The sequence below is a fragment of the Bos indicus x Bos taurus genome, chromosome 29, assembly GCF_003369695.1.
Source record: "Bos indicus x Bos taurus breed Angus x Brahman F1 hybrid chromosome 29, Bos_hybrid_MaternalHap_v2.0, whole genome shotgun sequence".
Taxonomy (NCBI): Eukaryota; Metazoa; Chordata; class Mammalia; order Artiodactyla; family Bovidae; genus Bos; species Bos indicus x Bos taurus.
In genome coordinates, this window is record NC_040104.1 from 23,546,736 (window position 1) to 23,564,126 (window position 17,391).

Genomic DNA, 17,391 nt, shown 5'->3' on the forward strand with positions numbered 1-17,391 from the left:
TGTGACTGAGTATACACATATACAAGAACACCTTAAGCAAATACAAAACAGTCCAGCAAAGTAAAGTACAATAGATTGACACGGTAAACAAAGGAAACCAAAAATTATATCTACCAGAGCAATCCTAACTAAAGCACAAACTGGAAAACAAAAAACAGGGTGCCAATTGGAGAATAAAGCAATGAAAATAAAACTAAAAAATATGTTGAGAGGAAAGGAAAGAAAGAATAGATATGCAAAGTTAAATAGAGGTAAATAAAGAAGATTTATATACATTAAAGATTATTACTGCAAGGGGAATAGTCAGAAAAGCAAACAAATGAATAAATGCAGAAAAAATAAAATTAGGTTTAAAAAATTAAAATTTAAAAAGAGAAAAAAAAAATGAAGGTAAACTCCACAGAACTGTAAAAGCCCAATGTAGAGGCAGAGGTTTATAGTAACAATATAAAATGTGACTGAGAAAAAAAGAAAAAAAAACAAAAACTCAAAAGCGTAATTGGATTTCATAGTGCCAATAAAATAAACAACTACAACAGAGCGGGGGAAAGATAAAGAAAAAAAATCCAAAAGAATCTCCAGAACTACATAAGAATAATGTTTTTCTTGAGTTACTGCTGTCAGAGTCCTTTCCCTCGCTGGGAATCACAGTCTACCTCACCTCCCTAGGATGCCCTCTAACACTGTACTGAACTCTGGATCTGCTGTGGGGGCAGCTCAGATTCTAATCTGGTCCTACTCCTGTGTGTTCTTGCCTCCAATGTCCACAGCTATCAGAACTAGTGTGTTTTCTTTTGAGGGAGCTCTCAGTGTCCTTTTATATATTCCACACACATGGAGTCTGCCTGGTTGATCGTGTGGATTTAATCTTCAGCTTATACTGCTGGTGGGAAGGTTCTAAGTCATCTCCCTTAGCCACACTGCCCATGGGTCTCAACTGTGGTTTTATTTCCACCTCGGCATGTGGGTCATCCACTGGTCATCCACATTGCTCCTGAGGTTGCCCTGGAGTTGTACTAACACTCCTGTTTCCCCCCCAGTTCCTTCACTCTACTGAGTTTTGCGTGGTTCTATATATATTTGTCAGCTGGTCAGGTACTCCTGTCCACTCTCAGTTGGTGTTTTGCATGAACTTCTGTGTCTGAAGGTGTATTGCTGATGTATCCATGGAGAGTGATGTACTCCACGTCCACCTACTCTTCTGCCATCTTGTTCTGTCCTGACCTCCTTTAATATTCAAAGAAACAATAGAAAAGAAAGGTGATAGATTTCCTGTTCAGCTTATTTAAAATCCATTATAGTGTAAGGAGCACTACAGAATGTTGTCACCATTATTATTAGACATACCTGTGTATGATAGCTAATTTTACACTTCCTAATTTTGAGCACTGCTAAGTTCTTGCTTAAAACTACTGCCTTAAATATTGATTCCCTAACCATTTAAATGTTGAATAGTAACAATTCTCACTTTACAAAGTATTTGTAAGAATTAAAAGAGAAAAATAGAGTGGAGTATTTAATGTATTAAATATATTTAATATGAGTAAAATTAATGTATTTAATAAAAATAAAGTGGATTATTTAATATATGTACAATAAAGGTCTGTGTAGTCAAAGCTATGGTTTTTCCAGGAGTCATGCGTGGATATGAGAGTTGGACAATAAAGAAAGCTGAATGCCGAATTATTGATGCTTTTGAAATGTGTTGTTGGAGAAGAGTCTTGAGAGTCCCTTGGACTGCAAGGAAATCCAACCAGTTAATCTTAAAGGAAATTAGTCTTGCATATTCATTGGAAGGACTGATGTTGAAGCTGAAGCTCCAATACTTTGGCCACCTGATGCGAAGAACTGTCTCATTTGAAAAGACCCTGATGCTGGGAAAGATTGAAGGGGAGAGGAGAAGGGGACAACAGAAGATGAGATAGTTGGATGGCATCACCAACTTGATGGACGTGAGTTTAAGCAAGCTCCAGGAGTTGGTGATGAACAGGGAAGCCTGGTATGCTGCACTCCATGGGATAACAAAGAGTCGGACATGACTGATTTAACATATTGGCTGGTAAATGGTAAGTACTTAAAAATGTTTTGTTTTTAAAATCATCAAATTATGAAATATTATATATGTATTTTATTGTGTGTGTATATACATATATATGTATATATCTCACAGAACTACATATATATGTATATATCTCACAGAACATATATATATGTATATATATCTCACAGAACTCATATATATGTATATATATCTCACAGAACTACACAAATTAAAAATTATAGACAAAGTTTACGTACTTCTGTTTCATCATGATTTTACTTATATACTAGTATTTCATATATAATCCACAAAATATCTTGCATTTGCAGTAAAATATGTCCTACCTTTCCTGGTGGCTCAGACATTAAAGAATCTGCTTGCAATGCTGGATACCTGGGTTCAGTTCCTGTGTTGGGAAGTTCCCCTGGAGAGGGAAATGGCAACCCACTCCAGTATTCTTACAGTCCATGGAGTCACAAAGAGTAGGAGATGTCTGAGCTACTAAGAACATACACACACCTCCAATTACAGTTCCTCTGATTAAATATGATTTTAGGGATGCTATTTACCCATTCTGGAGTTCAGTTCCCACATCTGGAAAAATGTGAATGATAATACACGTTTTGAGGTGTTAATATAAACAGTTAATAATGTTATATGGAATTTTTTAAAGAGAACTTCTTGGCACATTGTCAGAAACTAAACAATGAAACTTATTTTGTTCTTTTTCTTTATAGAACTGGTTCTAATACTGAGTCATGATATAATTCTGCCTCACATTGTACTTTTAGAGTTTAACATGCCTCACTTAACAAGCTGTGTTAAATATTCCTGTTGTAACCAGAACAAGGGCTACAAGTAGGTAGGAAACTTTAGTGAAAGGCTAAGAGTAATCTATTGGCTTGGAGCCACTATTTTAGATAATCCTTAGACTAAGAAACCAAAGACATTTAAAACAGGTAATGAATGACAGTGATAGCTGATAGTTTCCAAATGGATGTCTGAGATAAGAGGTGGCAATAGAGTTAGAAGAGTTTGTTCAAGGCATAGAGTAAAATTAATGGAAAACAATGGAGTTGGAGAAAAGAATCAGGACTCTATTTCCTTAAAGTCCTGAAACAGAAGGGAGAAGTCCAGTTCTGGGAAGAGTTCAAGTTGGCAATGAAAGCAAACCATCTCATCTAGGAAAACAAGGTAGGGATGTGGTATCCAAAAATCATTACTGAATGAGAAGAAAACATGATGGTTGCCCTGTTTCCACTGTTTGGTAAAAACACTTTAGAGGACAAGGGCTGTGACTACCGTTCCAGCTTCATCCCAAGAGCCAGAAGATGTTTCTGCCCTTTTGACTCTTGAGATACTTGATAGATTAGAAATAACTGACAGGGGCTTCTCTGGTGATCCAGTGTTAAGAATCCACCTGCCAATGCAGGAGACATGAGTTTGTTCCCTGATCCAGGAAGATACCACATGCCATGGAGCAACTAAGCCCACAAGAAGAGAAGTCACCACAAGAGGCCCATAATCCCAACTGGAGAGTAAGTCATACTCACCGCAACAAGAGAAAAGCCCATGCAGCAATGAAGACCCAGCACAGCCAAAAAATAAATAACTAAATAAATCAGTCTTATGGACTCTGTGGGAGAGGGAGAGGGTAGGGAGATTTGGGAAAATAGCATTGAAACATGCATAATATCATGTATGAAACGAGTCCCCAGTCCAGGTTCGATGCACAATACTGGATGCTTGGGGCTGGTGCACTGGGACGACCCAGAGGGAGGGGAGGGGAGGGAGGAGGGTGGAGGGTTCAGGATGGGGAACGCGGGTATACCTGTGGCAGATTCATTACGATATTTGGCAAAACTAATACAATATTGTAAAGTTTAAAAATAAAATAAAATTAAAAAAATAAATAAATAAAAGAAATAACTGACAGATATGTTACTGAGGTTCTGCTTCCTCAACTAAATAAAAAACTCATCTGGGACTCAGAATTTCTTCAACAAATGAACTGTTGATTCTATTTAGTCAGTCCCCAACTAACTGTTTTCTCGTTACCCTCCCTGAACCTAGTTTACTTTCAGTGTTGGAAAATGCTTTGCTAAAACTTATCCTAGTACAATGGAGGGATGTTTTTGTTAAGTCTTAAAACACATGGAAATGAGAGCCTGACTTGCTTAGTATAAATAAAGTTTCAACAGGAAATATTTTAATTGGGTCTTTAGTGGGTTCCCTGATGGCTCAGATGATAAAGAATCTGCCTGAGGTGTAGGACACTCAGGTTCAATCCCTGGGTCAGGAAGATCCCTTGGAGAAGGGAATGGCTACCCATTCCAGTATTCTTGTCTGGAGAATTCCATGGACAGAGGAGTCTAGCGGAGTACAGTCCACGGGAGTCACAAAGAGTCAGACACGATTGAGCAGCTAACACTGCATGACTGAGCAGCTAAATACTCTGGAAGGAGCATTTCTGTTAGACAGAATAAAAGGCATAGGGTTTAAGAGAAATGACCAGAGGAAATGTACTTTCCTTTAAAAACATGTATCATCTCATCACCCTGATATGAACTTTTAAACACAACGTTGAACTCTGATCCTGAAAATAAACAAAAGCAGAACTGAGTTGTCTCTACCTCTCCTCCTTCTCTTCCCATCACCCCTTTCTCTTCCCATCATGCCTTTCTCTTCACATTACGCCCTTCTCTTCCAATCACTCCTTTCTCTTCCCATCACCCCCTTCTATTCTCATCTCCCCCTTCACTTCCCTTCAAATCTCTTCCTGGGCTAGAATAGCACATATCTCATGCTGTGCCCATTAGACAAAGAAAAAGCAAAGTTAAGGGACAGTACTAAAGTCACAACTTTCTGGTAAGCAAAGGATCCAAAACCATAGACCATTAGCAGTTTAGATTTTGCATGGGCTGCTGGTTGTGCTCAGGATTATAAAGACAAACTAAAATTGTGAATACTGAAAAGCCACAGAGCTAGTCACCCCTTCACAGACTCCCCCTGGCTACCTTCTTCACATTCTCTTTCATCTACAACTTCAAATCCCAGTCAAATCTTGTTTTCAGGTTGAAGACCAATAGACAGACTTTGTGGTTGATACAGTTCATTGATACCTATGATTCAGTCATTAGGAGACAAAGGTCCTGAGGTCTCACCCAGAGGTCTTTCTCCTTTAACAATTTCTTTTCATTTCAGAAGTTGCAGAGTACCACTGGAAGCCATATGGTTGAAACCTTCCAATTTTTTTACGATCCCTAGACCTTCAAATGAGGGCTTATCTGATGCAGGCATTTGAGAGGTTGATCATATAATCATTATATGATTATGATCATATAATCATATAATCCTCAGCCAAGATGAGGAAGTGCTAGGGTAAGGGAGAAGGGAACAAGAGATTAAGAGGAGAGGAAGACAAACAGTGAGGGACAGAGGCCTAGGCTTTTTATTGCCAAATGGGAGCAGTAGGATATCTTATTATCCCTCCTGAGTAGGGCAATTTATTAGTTGTGTGACCTGGAGAAATTCACCTCATATCTCCAAATCTTAGTTTCTTCATCTGTAGTAAAAGGGAACAGAGATAATATCTGTGCAAATTCCTCTCACAAGCGATGTGGAGTCACCTCTATCACTTTTAGGAAATTAAGGCCACCTGCTCTAGCACTTTCTCAGAGAATATTTCACTTTGTTATTTCTCAAGCTGTAGATCAAGGGGTTTAGCATGAGGGTGACAAGGTTATTCAGGACCTGAACAGTTGCATTAAGTCAGGGATTACGGGTGGCTGTAGCTAGATGAGAACCACTGGCATAAAGGAGAGGAGGATGGCAGTGAGGTGGGCACTGCAGGTGGAGAAAGCACACAGTCAGCCTTCGGTAGATCAGATTTGAAGAATGGAGCAAATGATGCAGCTATAGGAGGTGAGGATGAGAAAGAAGCAGCTGAGGGGCATGAGACCCACACTGATGAACCCCACCACCTCCAGGGCCAAGGTATCTGCACAAGTCAGCTTCAGCATCACTGGGATATCACAGAAGTAATAGCCCACCCCACTGGGGCCACAGTAGGGCAACTGGAAGGTAAGCATAGTTAGAAAGGTGGCCTGAATACATCCAAAAAATGAGGTGCCCATGGCTAGGATGGCACACACTCTGTGAGTCATGATTATTGTGCAGCACAGAGGGTAACATATGGCAACAAAGTGGTCATAGACCATTACCGTGTAGAGGTAACACTTGGTACAACCCAGGAAGTGGTAGAAGAAGAGCTGGGACATACAGCCTGGGTAGGAGATGGCTCAGCTGTTCCCTGCTAGGTAGAAGAGCATCTTAGGGGAGCTCACAGAGGGAAAAAATATGTCACACACAGACAGTTTACACAGGAAGAAGTCCATGGGAGTGTGCAGCCGAGCAGAGGAGACAGTTGTCAGTAGGATGAGCAGGTTCCCCATAAGGGTGAAGATGTACAAGGACAGAAACAGGACAAAGAGCATGGTCTCCAGGTCCTCTGTGTGCAGGATTCCCAGAAGAATAAACTCAGTCACCACCGAGGCATTCCTCATCTGTGTTAGAATGCTGGCCTTCAAAATAGAATACAGGTCTCCAAAGTATCAGCACTGATGTCAAACTCGGAAGCTATTTAATAAAGGACAAGCAATTATTTAATTATCTCATTATGTGTCCTTCTAGCAAGTGTAATTTACAAAACAACATTAATAAACTAAATATTTTTAAAGGAAGATTATAAAAATGTAAAGTGACTTTAAATAATTCCATATGAAAATGCTTTAGTTTCTTTTATTTTTAAATTTAAGTCTCAGAAACAACCTTATTAATTAAAAGAAGATGTAAAAAGCACGGGGAGTTTTTAGGAAGCTGATCACGTAGCTGGAAAATAACTGATCTGAGATTAAAACTCGGGTCTGATTGCAGTTAAACTTCTAACATCTCTGCTGTGAAAGCTCCCAGGAAATTTTACTTAGAGAAGCGGAGACCTGATGCTCATATTCAAATAATTGGAGAGCTGGTATGTTGATGTGCTGTGTGCTTATCCATGGTGAATAACATGTAAAAAAGTGGAACTAGTAAAAAGTTAGATTTTGTTTCAGTATAGGAAAAAATTAATGCCTGAGTCGCCTTGTTAAGTGTTGTGTTCTCATCATGATAAGGGTTTGATTATTTGTAGGATGATATTCTTTCAAATATGAAGAACTTGCCTTCCTAATTTAAATGCAAATTTTTCCTACCTCCACCCTTAATATCCTCTGAAATTCTTTGCCTTTATTACCTTGTTCATTTTTTCAAATATATCTGAAGAGGCAGACATTTAACAAGTGATTCTCCTGGTGAGCAGATGGCTTTGATTTAAATATGATAAATCTATCTACCTCCTAACAATAAGAATTATGAATATAGGTATAAAAGTTACAATAACAGCTTAATACCATTCTTAATGTATTTTAATAAAAGAGAGACATGTGCCATAGGGAAGGCCAGAATACCACTGAGCAAGAGTCCCTTAAAATGGCAGAAACTCTTTGGGATGCTTTTGTGTTTGGTCTGTAGTTTTTTTTTTTTTTTTTTAGGAAGTAAGAATCTGTTGTATATAGTTGATTCATGTTGTTACATAGTAGAAACTAACACAACATGCTTGTAAAGTAATTATACTGCAATTTTTTTAAAGTATAAAAATTAATTAATTAAAAAAGAGACAAAACCGGAGTTATGTTAATAGAAATATGTCCAGGCACTGCTGAATGCTTCATGTACATTAACACCTTTAGTCCTTTCCACAATTCTCTGAGGTAGGTACGGTTAATTCCTATTTACATTAGGAAACTGAGGTACAAAGAGTTAAGAAAATTGACCAAGTTCCTACATCTTTAGATGGTAGAGTCAGATCTCCCACAAAGAACAGTAGGAACATCTGCTGAGTTATTGGGCTTCCCTGATAGCTCAGTTGGTAAAGAATCCACCTGCAATGCAGGAGAAGCCAGTTTGATTCTTGGGTCGGGAAGATCCCCTGGAGAAGAGATAGGCTACCCACTCCAGTATTATTGGGCTTCCCTTGTGGCTCAGCTGGAAAAGAATCCTCCTGCAATGTGGGAGACCTGGGTTCAGTCCCTGGGTTGGGAAGATCCCCTGGAGAAGGGAGCAGCTACCCACTCCAGTATTCTGGCCTGGAGAATTCCATGGGCTGTATAGTCCATGGGGTGGCAGAGAGTCAGACACAACTGAGCAAGTTACTCATGACTGAACTGAGTTAGTAATTCTGCCTTTCTAACATTCATTCATAATAATGATACTTTTAAATAAAGATATGTTTATATTGCTTATTTGTTATAATATAATTTTATTATCTCTTAATTCTCACAAAATCCTTGTGAAGTAGTGATATGAATCCCAATTTCTAAAAAAGAACACTGACATTCAGAGAGTTAGAAACTTTTCTAAAACTAAAAAGTGAAGAGCAAGTCATACTCAGATCTTCTGATTCCAAGTTTAGTGTTCTTTCCTCAAAAAAAAAAAAAAAAAAAAAAGACCATACAGACACCAATTGCCCTTTTATGACTGAAAAACCACTCATAGATTCATTCTTAAGATTTGGAGAAGTCTTCCAGGCACCCCCACAACCACTGAAAAATTTAAGGTACTAGATTGTAGCTCCAGAGAGGGAGGTGAGTCTATCAACAACATATTATATTTCAATAGGTCCCATAGGTACATAATTCTTCCCTGGTGCCTCAGACAGTAAAGCGTCTGTCTACGATGTGGGAGACCTGGGTTTAATCCCTGGGTCGGGAAGATCTCCTGCAGAAGGACATGGCAACCCACTTTAGTACTCTTGCCTGGAAAATCCCATGGACAGAAGAGCCTGGTAGGCTGCAGTCTATGGGGTCACAAAGAGTTGGGCATGACTGAGCGATGTCATTTTCACTTTCACTTTCATAGCTACAGAGAAATTTCATTTCTTGAGGACAATTCCCAAGGGGATATCTGAGATTATGGTGCAGCATCAATGAAAATTTGCATCAAGAAATATCAGCCTATCTCTTTAGTTCACTTCTATTTATGAGTTCCAATATTCTGCAAGTTTTGCAGATATTTCCCCCACTGAACTGGCCTGAAATAGTCTCACTCATAGAAATAAATCCTACCTCTCTAATTGGGTGTTGATTTTTACTTTTGCAAGTTTGTCCATTTACATGAACAGAAAAGCATTTATTTAAAGTATGTATTCACATATTATTTGTTTTGTAAGTGCATGGGTGGGTGGTAGAAATTGATCAAGAAAATCAGAAGAGGAAAAAGTCAAGTAGGGTTCAAAGACTGATGAATTGAATGTGAATCAGAAGGGAAGGATACTTTTTCATATGATCCATACATATGAAAGGTTATACATATGAAAGAAATATCCGAGTTTGGAAAGGAAGATCTAGGGTTCACTCTAAGTATTGTGGATGATGCTATAGATTTGTATGTTATCCTTTCCAGGGTAAGAGCTGAAACTCTGAATGAGCATGCTGCAGAATTAATACCATCTAATGCCATAGTTCTTCTTCCCTTGGTTTATAGACTTCAAGCATTCCTGAAAAGCAAAAAGAAGACAGGCTGATCTGGCTAAATCATCATAAGTGATGATATTTTCTTATGATTCTAACCAACATCATGAGAACTGTTGAGTGTAGTGTCTCTTGGACAATTCAGAAAAGGAAACTTTCACAAATATTTAAGTACAAAACTTTATTAATTATTATAATATTTATCTTCCCTAAATGTCTATCATTTTGTCATTGCAGAAACTCATTTATAATAATAAATGTCTAATTTCATCAACAAAAGAGGCTGCAGGGGCAAACACTGGCATCTGCCTTTTTAAAGCCAGTTTCTTTCCACATTTCAAAACTATAACATTTCAAATGTTATACACCATTTCCAACAATTCCTGAGACACCACTGGTTCATAATAACTTGCCTTAGTGTGCCGATGTAACAGTGTAGCATCTATTATAAATCATATTATTTTCACATATCAACTAGGCAGCAATCAAGTTATTTTCAAGAGTCTACAGATCTGTCTTCTAGATCTATACAGAGTACATTTTGTATAGATCTTTATATTCTCTTATGTGTTTTGAAGATCACAGAAGTTATATTATGTAATAAAATGTTTCAGGATGGGTCTGACTGACCTAACAAACCCTTCTTAGAATATGAGAAAGCTGAAGGAAGAAGACCTGCTCATCAATGCATTTCAGTCCAAATGTGTATGAATATTAACTTTCATCTGGTTCTGATTAAATCTCTGAAGCCACTTTCCAGTAGTTTTGAATACAGGTAACAAAGAAAGTACAGAAATGAATGTGTCTGGTTCTCACATTCTAATAGACTTGATTGAATCCACGATGATTTATGAATTATGAATATGAGCCTTTAAACACCCTAAATCCAGCATCAGGAAATAAATTTTCACAAATAATTTATACTAATTAACTTCCTTCATGTGTTAAAATGACGTTCAAAATCCACTTGTAATTCAGTTCTCTCCCATCAACATAAATAACTGCTTGTGAAAAAGCAATTGAAGCTATCATTAAGTCAAATAGAATGATAAATTTGATGCTCCTCTTTTGGGGTTTCACCAATGCCGGAGCCGCAGGAGATGTGGGTTGAATCTCTAGATCTGGAAGATCCCCTAGAGTAAGAAATGGCATCCCACTTCAGTATTCTCACCTGAAAAATTCCATGGGCACAGGAGCTTGGTAGGCTACACTCCATGGGGCCTCAAAGAGTTGGACATGACTGGGCAACTGTGCAAGCGTGCGTGCGTGCGCACACACACACACACACACACATCCAGTGACAGCATCTTCAATTGTAACCCTGAGTTGCCTGGATTAGCAACCCATTGACTTGGTAATGGTAAGCCTGACATGCTCAGTATATAAAGTAAGTATTCACATATTATTTCTTTTGTAAGTGCATGGGTGGGTGGTAGAAATTGGTCAAGAAAACCAAAGAGGAAAAAGTCAAGCATGGTTCTTTGAACCCTGATACCTCAAAGATGTTGAATTGAATGTGACCCAGAAGGGAAGAGTACTTTTTTCTTATGATTTGTAAATATGAAAGGTTATACATATGGAAGAGTTATCCGAGTTTGGAAAGGAAGATCTAGGGTTCACTCTAGGGTTTGTGGCTGATGTGGCTTCCGGTATAGTGCCAGAATTATGTAATAGATTCACACTTGTTTTCTAGAGTCCAGTCACGCATCAGAAACAAGGCAAACTCTAGGATTCTTAGAATTACCTAACATTAACAAAAAAGGATATTGTAAAAAAGACTTAAAGAAAATACATAATACACTAAGCTGGATAATGAATTATAGTAGGTCAGGCAGTTTTCATTTATCATAAAAAAGTGCCACTTAAGAAAGCAAAATATGAAACCTGGATATTACTGTTTATCCATCTATCTACATATATATTAGATGTAAAAATAAAAGTGTATACACTTATCTAAAACCATCTTTTATTTTCTTAACACTGTCTTTGAAAAGCAAAATATTTTAATTTTGATGAAATCCACACTATCAATTTCTTATGAGTTAGGATTTTGGGATCATATGTAGAAATTTTTTCCAAGCCCAAGGTTGGTTATCAACACAACTTAATGACTTGAGAAATCAGATATTCACAAGTTAGGATTTGGGAAAGACACTTTTCCAGATTAGATGTGCAAAAGTTAGAGATTACAGTCATTATACTGATAGCATATTTGCTGGTTTTTTTGTGTGTTTTTTTTTTGGACAGAAGAAAGAATATTGATGATAACTTCTAGAAGATATTTCATTAACAGAAGGTTTATTATCAATTGTAGACAAGAACAGAGGGAGGGACGGTGCTGACGGCTTTAGTGGGCACATGTATCCACATCATCCTATTTCTTTTAATCTGTATCTCAGTGATGTTTATGAGAGAAAAACTCAGAGACAAATGGCATTACAGGCCATACAATGTGAAATAATGTCAATAGAATGCCACTAAATGTATGGATATATGTTAATAAATATATATTGACATGTGGGCTAAAATTAAATATCAACTTGCACAATAAAATAGCCAGTTACAGAGACTAAAACTTCATTCTCGTATTATTTCTGATCAGAAGAATATTCTTCTCTCTAGTATTTTCTTCAGGGCAACATTGACATCCCTGTTCCGTAGACTATAAATCAGGGGGTTCAGCATGGGTACAACAATAGTGTAAAACACAGAGGACACTTTCCCTTCATCCATGGAACTGACTGATGATGGCTGCAGATACATGAATGCTGCAGACCCATAGAAAATAGCCACAGCTGAGATGTGGGAGCTGCATGTGCTGAAGGCTTTAGATCTGCCTCGCATGGAAGGAATGTGGAGGACGCTGGAAATAATGAAGACGTAGGAGCTGACAATGATCAGGCTGGGGGCAAAGATGTTAAGTGCACTAAAACATAGAACCAGTAATTCATTGACATAGGTGCTAGAGCAGGAGAGCTTTAGGAGGGACAGAAGATCACAGAAATAATGGTTGATCATGTCTAATTTGCAGAAATGAACTCTAAGCGTGCAGCCTGTGTGAGAGAATGCACATATCAATCCCATCATATACACTCCCCAAATGAGGGAGAAACAGGCCTGATGTGAAATGATAATATTATACAGCAAGGGGCTACAGATGGCAACATAGCGGTCATACGCCATTGCAGCCAACATGTAACACTCAGAGATAGCAAAAAGGAGGAAGAAGTAAAGCTGAGTTATGCATTCAGGGTAGGAGATGATGTTCTTCTCTGTCACAAAGTTCACCAGCATTCTGGGGGTAATGACAGTGGACTGACAGAGGTCAATGAAGGACAAGCTGCTGAGGAAATAGTACATGGGGGTGTGCAGGTGAGAACTGAGCCCAATCAATATGATCATGCCCAGGTTCCCCACCACCGTGACCACATAGATTCCTAGGAAGAGGAGGAAAAGGGGCAGCTGGAGTCGTGGCTGTTCTGTGAGCCCAGCAAGGATGAATTCAGTCACTAATGAGTGATTTCCAGGGTCCATTTTCTTCTCGGCAGGTTCTAAGTTTAAAAAACAGAAAAATGAGTGTACGTGTGTATGTATGTGTGTGTGTGTGTGTGTGTGTGTGTGTATGTGTGTATGAGAGAGAGAAAGGCTTATGCATATATATGTGTGTGTGTGTGTGTGTGTGTGTGTGTGTGTTTGGGTGTCAGAGGCAGAGAATAATTCTGCAGAGATCATTCTTTATCCATCATCAGAAGACATACATAATGAAGGTAATTCTCCAGTATATCCTGCTACTGTAGGATAAACAATCATTCTGGTTGAACTAGAATATAAATGATAAGCTTCAAGAACTTTGTAATTAAGATATTTCATAATGTTTAAGAGAAACAATAATTTATGAATTTTTAAAGTTAGTGAAAAGAAATGTTTCTAGTATTATTTCTGAGTATTCATCTTTCCTCCAAATTTCTATGTTCATATATTAATATCATCAATGTCAAATGCCATAGAACTTTCCTTTCATTTATAATAAGTAATATGGTGTATGCTTTCTATAATTAATCAAGAGAGGATTCACAAGTCTTTGAAAAGTAGTTATATTAGTTGGGGTTGTCTTCTTTAGTAACATCTCAACTTAAAATATCTGATGACCAGTATCATTTCACCTGAGATGTAATGCTATAATGTCTCAGCTTCCTTCTCCCTGGACTTAGACTCCAGAGGGCAGAAATGCAACTGCTTGGCAGACATCATGTTTATACCTCAATAGGTTTTCCCACCCCATCCCACCCTATAGATTATCTTATTCTAAATAAGATAATCTTCAGTTCAGTTCAGTCGCTCAGTCGTGTCTGACTTTTTGTGACCTCATGAATCGCAGCAGGCCAGGCCTCCCTGTCCATCACCATCTCCCGGAGTTCACTCAAACTCATGTCCATCGAGTCGGTGATGCCATCCAGCCATCTCATCCTCTGTCGTCCCCTTGTCCTTCTGCCCCCAATCCCTCCCAGCATCAGAGTCTTTTCCAATGAGTCAACTCTTCACATGAGGTGGCCAAAGTACTGGAGTTTCAGCTTTAGCATCATTCCTTCCAAAGAAATCCCAGGGCTGATCTCCTTCAGAATGGACTGGTTGGATCTCCTTGCAGTCCAAGGGACTCTCCAGAGTCTTCTCCAACACCACAGTTCAAAAGCATCAATTCTTCAGTGCTCAGCCTTCTTCACAGTCCAACTCTCACATCCATACATGACCACTGGAAAAACCATAGCCTTGACTAGATGGACCTTTGTTGGCAAAGTAACGTCTCTGCTTTTGAATATGCTATCTAGGTTGGTCATAACTTTTCTTCCAAGGCGTAAGCATCTTTTAATTTCATGGCTGAAGTCACCATCTACAGTGATTTTGGAGCCCAAAAAGATAAAGTCTGACACTGTTTCCACTGTTTCCCCATCTATTTTCAGGGGTGAGAATATAATGGCCTAAATACAAGCCATGTACTCCACCACTATGACCAGGGCATCACTGTACTTAGATTGATCTATACAGAAGCACTAAGTGTTAGATATGCCAACATTTAAAAAATATAATCATGTATTTTGCACATGCTCTCAAAAGAATTCAAAGATGGTAGAGATGTGGATGAGTAAAGTACATGCAAAATAAAATAAGTAATTTTAGTGTCAATTCAATACTAGTCAACAGTGATATGTTTTTTAAAAAACCAGTGTACCTTTGGTCTAGATTTGCAAAGGAAATGAGTAGGTACTAGAAAATAAAAATTCATATTCTTAACACTCAAGCAATGTTTGGACTATTGTGTTCAGTTTGAAGTAAAATTCTGCGTGTGATAAAGTAAAAGCTGCACATAAATATGATCTAGAAATATGATATTTTAGGATGGCTAAAACAACCGAAGATATTTTTTTTCCAGCAAAGGAAAAATTCTTGTGACACAGGGCAGTTATCTCAATGTTCATTATATGGCAGTGAGAGGTACTGAACTTATCTTATATGTTCAAGAGATTGAGTAAAATTAACTGCTTCAAATTATGGAAAGAAATATTTGGTTTTACAGTAAAGACAGATATCCCTATCATCAGACACACCCCAAGCTGACGATCATAAAAATTTGAGCACAGACTGAGTAACCACATACATAGCAGATATTCTTTAAGGACACACCTAATGGGTAGTTGGAGCTAATGTACTTCAATTATCTTCATTCTAATGGATCCTGAATATGTTAGACAGTAGGAGATTGAATCCTCAGCTAAATACCATTCTTGCTGTGTGGTCTTGATATAACACGCTTACTCTCCAACTCTCTGAAAAACAGAAACAATAAAATCTACCTTCCATGTAAATTCTGATAAATGATTCCTATGAGATATTTAGCCTGGTCCATACCTTTGGAAAGACCTTAATACTGTCAATGTTATTTTAAGTTTGATCTACTGAGGTTGTTCCATTATATCTTTTGGTTCAGTGGCATTCTCATTCCTGCTATGATGGCTGGAGTATGTCTAGGCTGCATATTGTCACCCTGCTTATTTAACTTATATGCATAGTACATCATGAGAATCGCTGGGCTGGATGAAGCACAAGCTTGAATCAAGATTGCTGGGAGAAATATCAATAACCTCAGATATGCAGATGACACCACCCTTATGACAGAAAGCGAAGAAGAACTAAAGAGCCTCTTGATGAAAGTGAAAGAGGAGAGTGAAATATCTGGCTTAAAACTCAACACTGAGAAAACGAAGGTCATGGCATCTGATCCCATCACTTTATAGCAAATAGATGGGGAAACAGTGGAAAGAGTGACAGATTCTATTTTCTTGGGCTCCAAAATCATTGCAGATGGTGACCGCAGCCATGAAATTAAGAGACACTTGCTCCCTGGAAGAAAAGATATGACCAACCTAGACAGCATATTAAAAAGCAGAGACATTACTTTGCCAACAAAGGTCTGTCTAGTCAAAGCTATGGTTTTTCCAGCAGCCATGTATGGATGTGAGAGTTGGACTATAAAGAAAGCTGAGCACTGAAGAATTGATGCTTTTGAACTGTGGTGTTGGAAAAGACTCTTGAGAGTCCCTTGGACTGCAAGGAAATCCAACAAGTCCACCCTAATGGAAATCAGTCCTGATTATTCATTGGAAGGACTGATGTTGAATTTGAAACTCCAATAGTTGGCCACCTGATATGAAGTACTGACTCATTTTAAAATACCCTGATGCTGGGAAGGATTGAGGGCAAGAGAAGAAGGGGATGACGGAGGATGAGATGGTTGGATGGCATTAATGATTCAATGGACATGAGTTTGAGTAAACTCTGGGAGTTGATGATGGACAGGGAGGCCTTGCATGCTGAAGTCCAGGAGGTCACAAATAGATGGATACAACTGAGCGACTGGACTGAACTGAACTGATGATGGCTGGAATTTTTTTTTTTCCTTAAGACATTATCTTGTTCCTCCTTTCTACCTAAATACATACAATGATCCTGAAATTTGAAGTTTTTACTAAATATAAACTTCCTAAATATTAATATTTTCCAAGGTCTCCAAATGAAGTTTGAATAAATTTCTGTCATTCAATGATTTATATCACCCAACAACAAAAACTTTTATTTTTATGTCCCACCAGGTGTCACATGTTTTAACTATTATACAAAACAGGCTTTGACAGAATCTCTTTTATGACTCATTATATTTCCTTATTTTCTCTCACACATTCCCAGTGTATCTGATGAAATCTATTCAATAGCTAGGGCCCTTAAGTTAAGGGCTTTAATAATGGAAACCCCATGTAATAAGACTTTTTCTGTGAGCTGAGGATACCTTTCTCATGTTTACATTTAGTATGTGCTTAATTTTGTATCAATTATTATGAGTTACTTATTGGCTTTTCTTCTGTACTAGACTGTAAACTCAATACAGTGCTTGGCACAATACCTTATATACAAGTATCAATAAATATGATTTTTTAATAAAATTATTGAATGGAGTGTAGTGATAAGTTAACATAGACTCCAACACAAGAGAACAAAGCTCTCACACTACGTGAGTTGAAATGAGTAAACAAAGAAATACTGGCCATACTTTTATACAGCGGGGACAGAGAGATGATTAAGGGAACAGTTGCTCCTCAGGGAGTGTGGATATTAGAGTGAGGAGAGATAGAGACAGAAAAATAGCTACTCACATCTTTTCATCTGAGGGACCTAGAACAGAAGATTCAACTTTCTAAAGTCCTGGACTGGGATTCAGATACATCCCTCTTTGTC

At 38.0% G+C, this 17,391-nt stretch overlaps 2 pseudogenes; both read right to left on the minus strand.

The window, feature by feature from the left end:
* Positions 1–5,910: 5,910 nt before the first annotated feature.
* On the minus strand, positions 5,911–6,606 carry LOC113886571 (annotated as a pseudogene).
* A 5,577-nt stretch (positions 6,607–12,183) lies between these two features.
* LOC113886021 lies at positions 12,184–13,179 on the minus strand (annotated as a pseudogene).
* Positions 13,180–17,391: the final 4,212 nt, after the last annotated feature.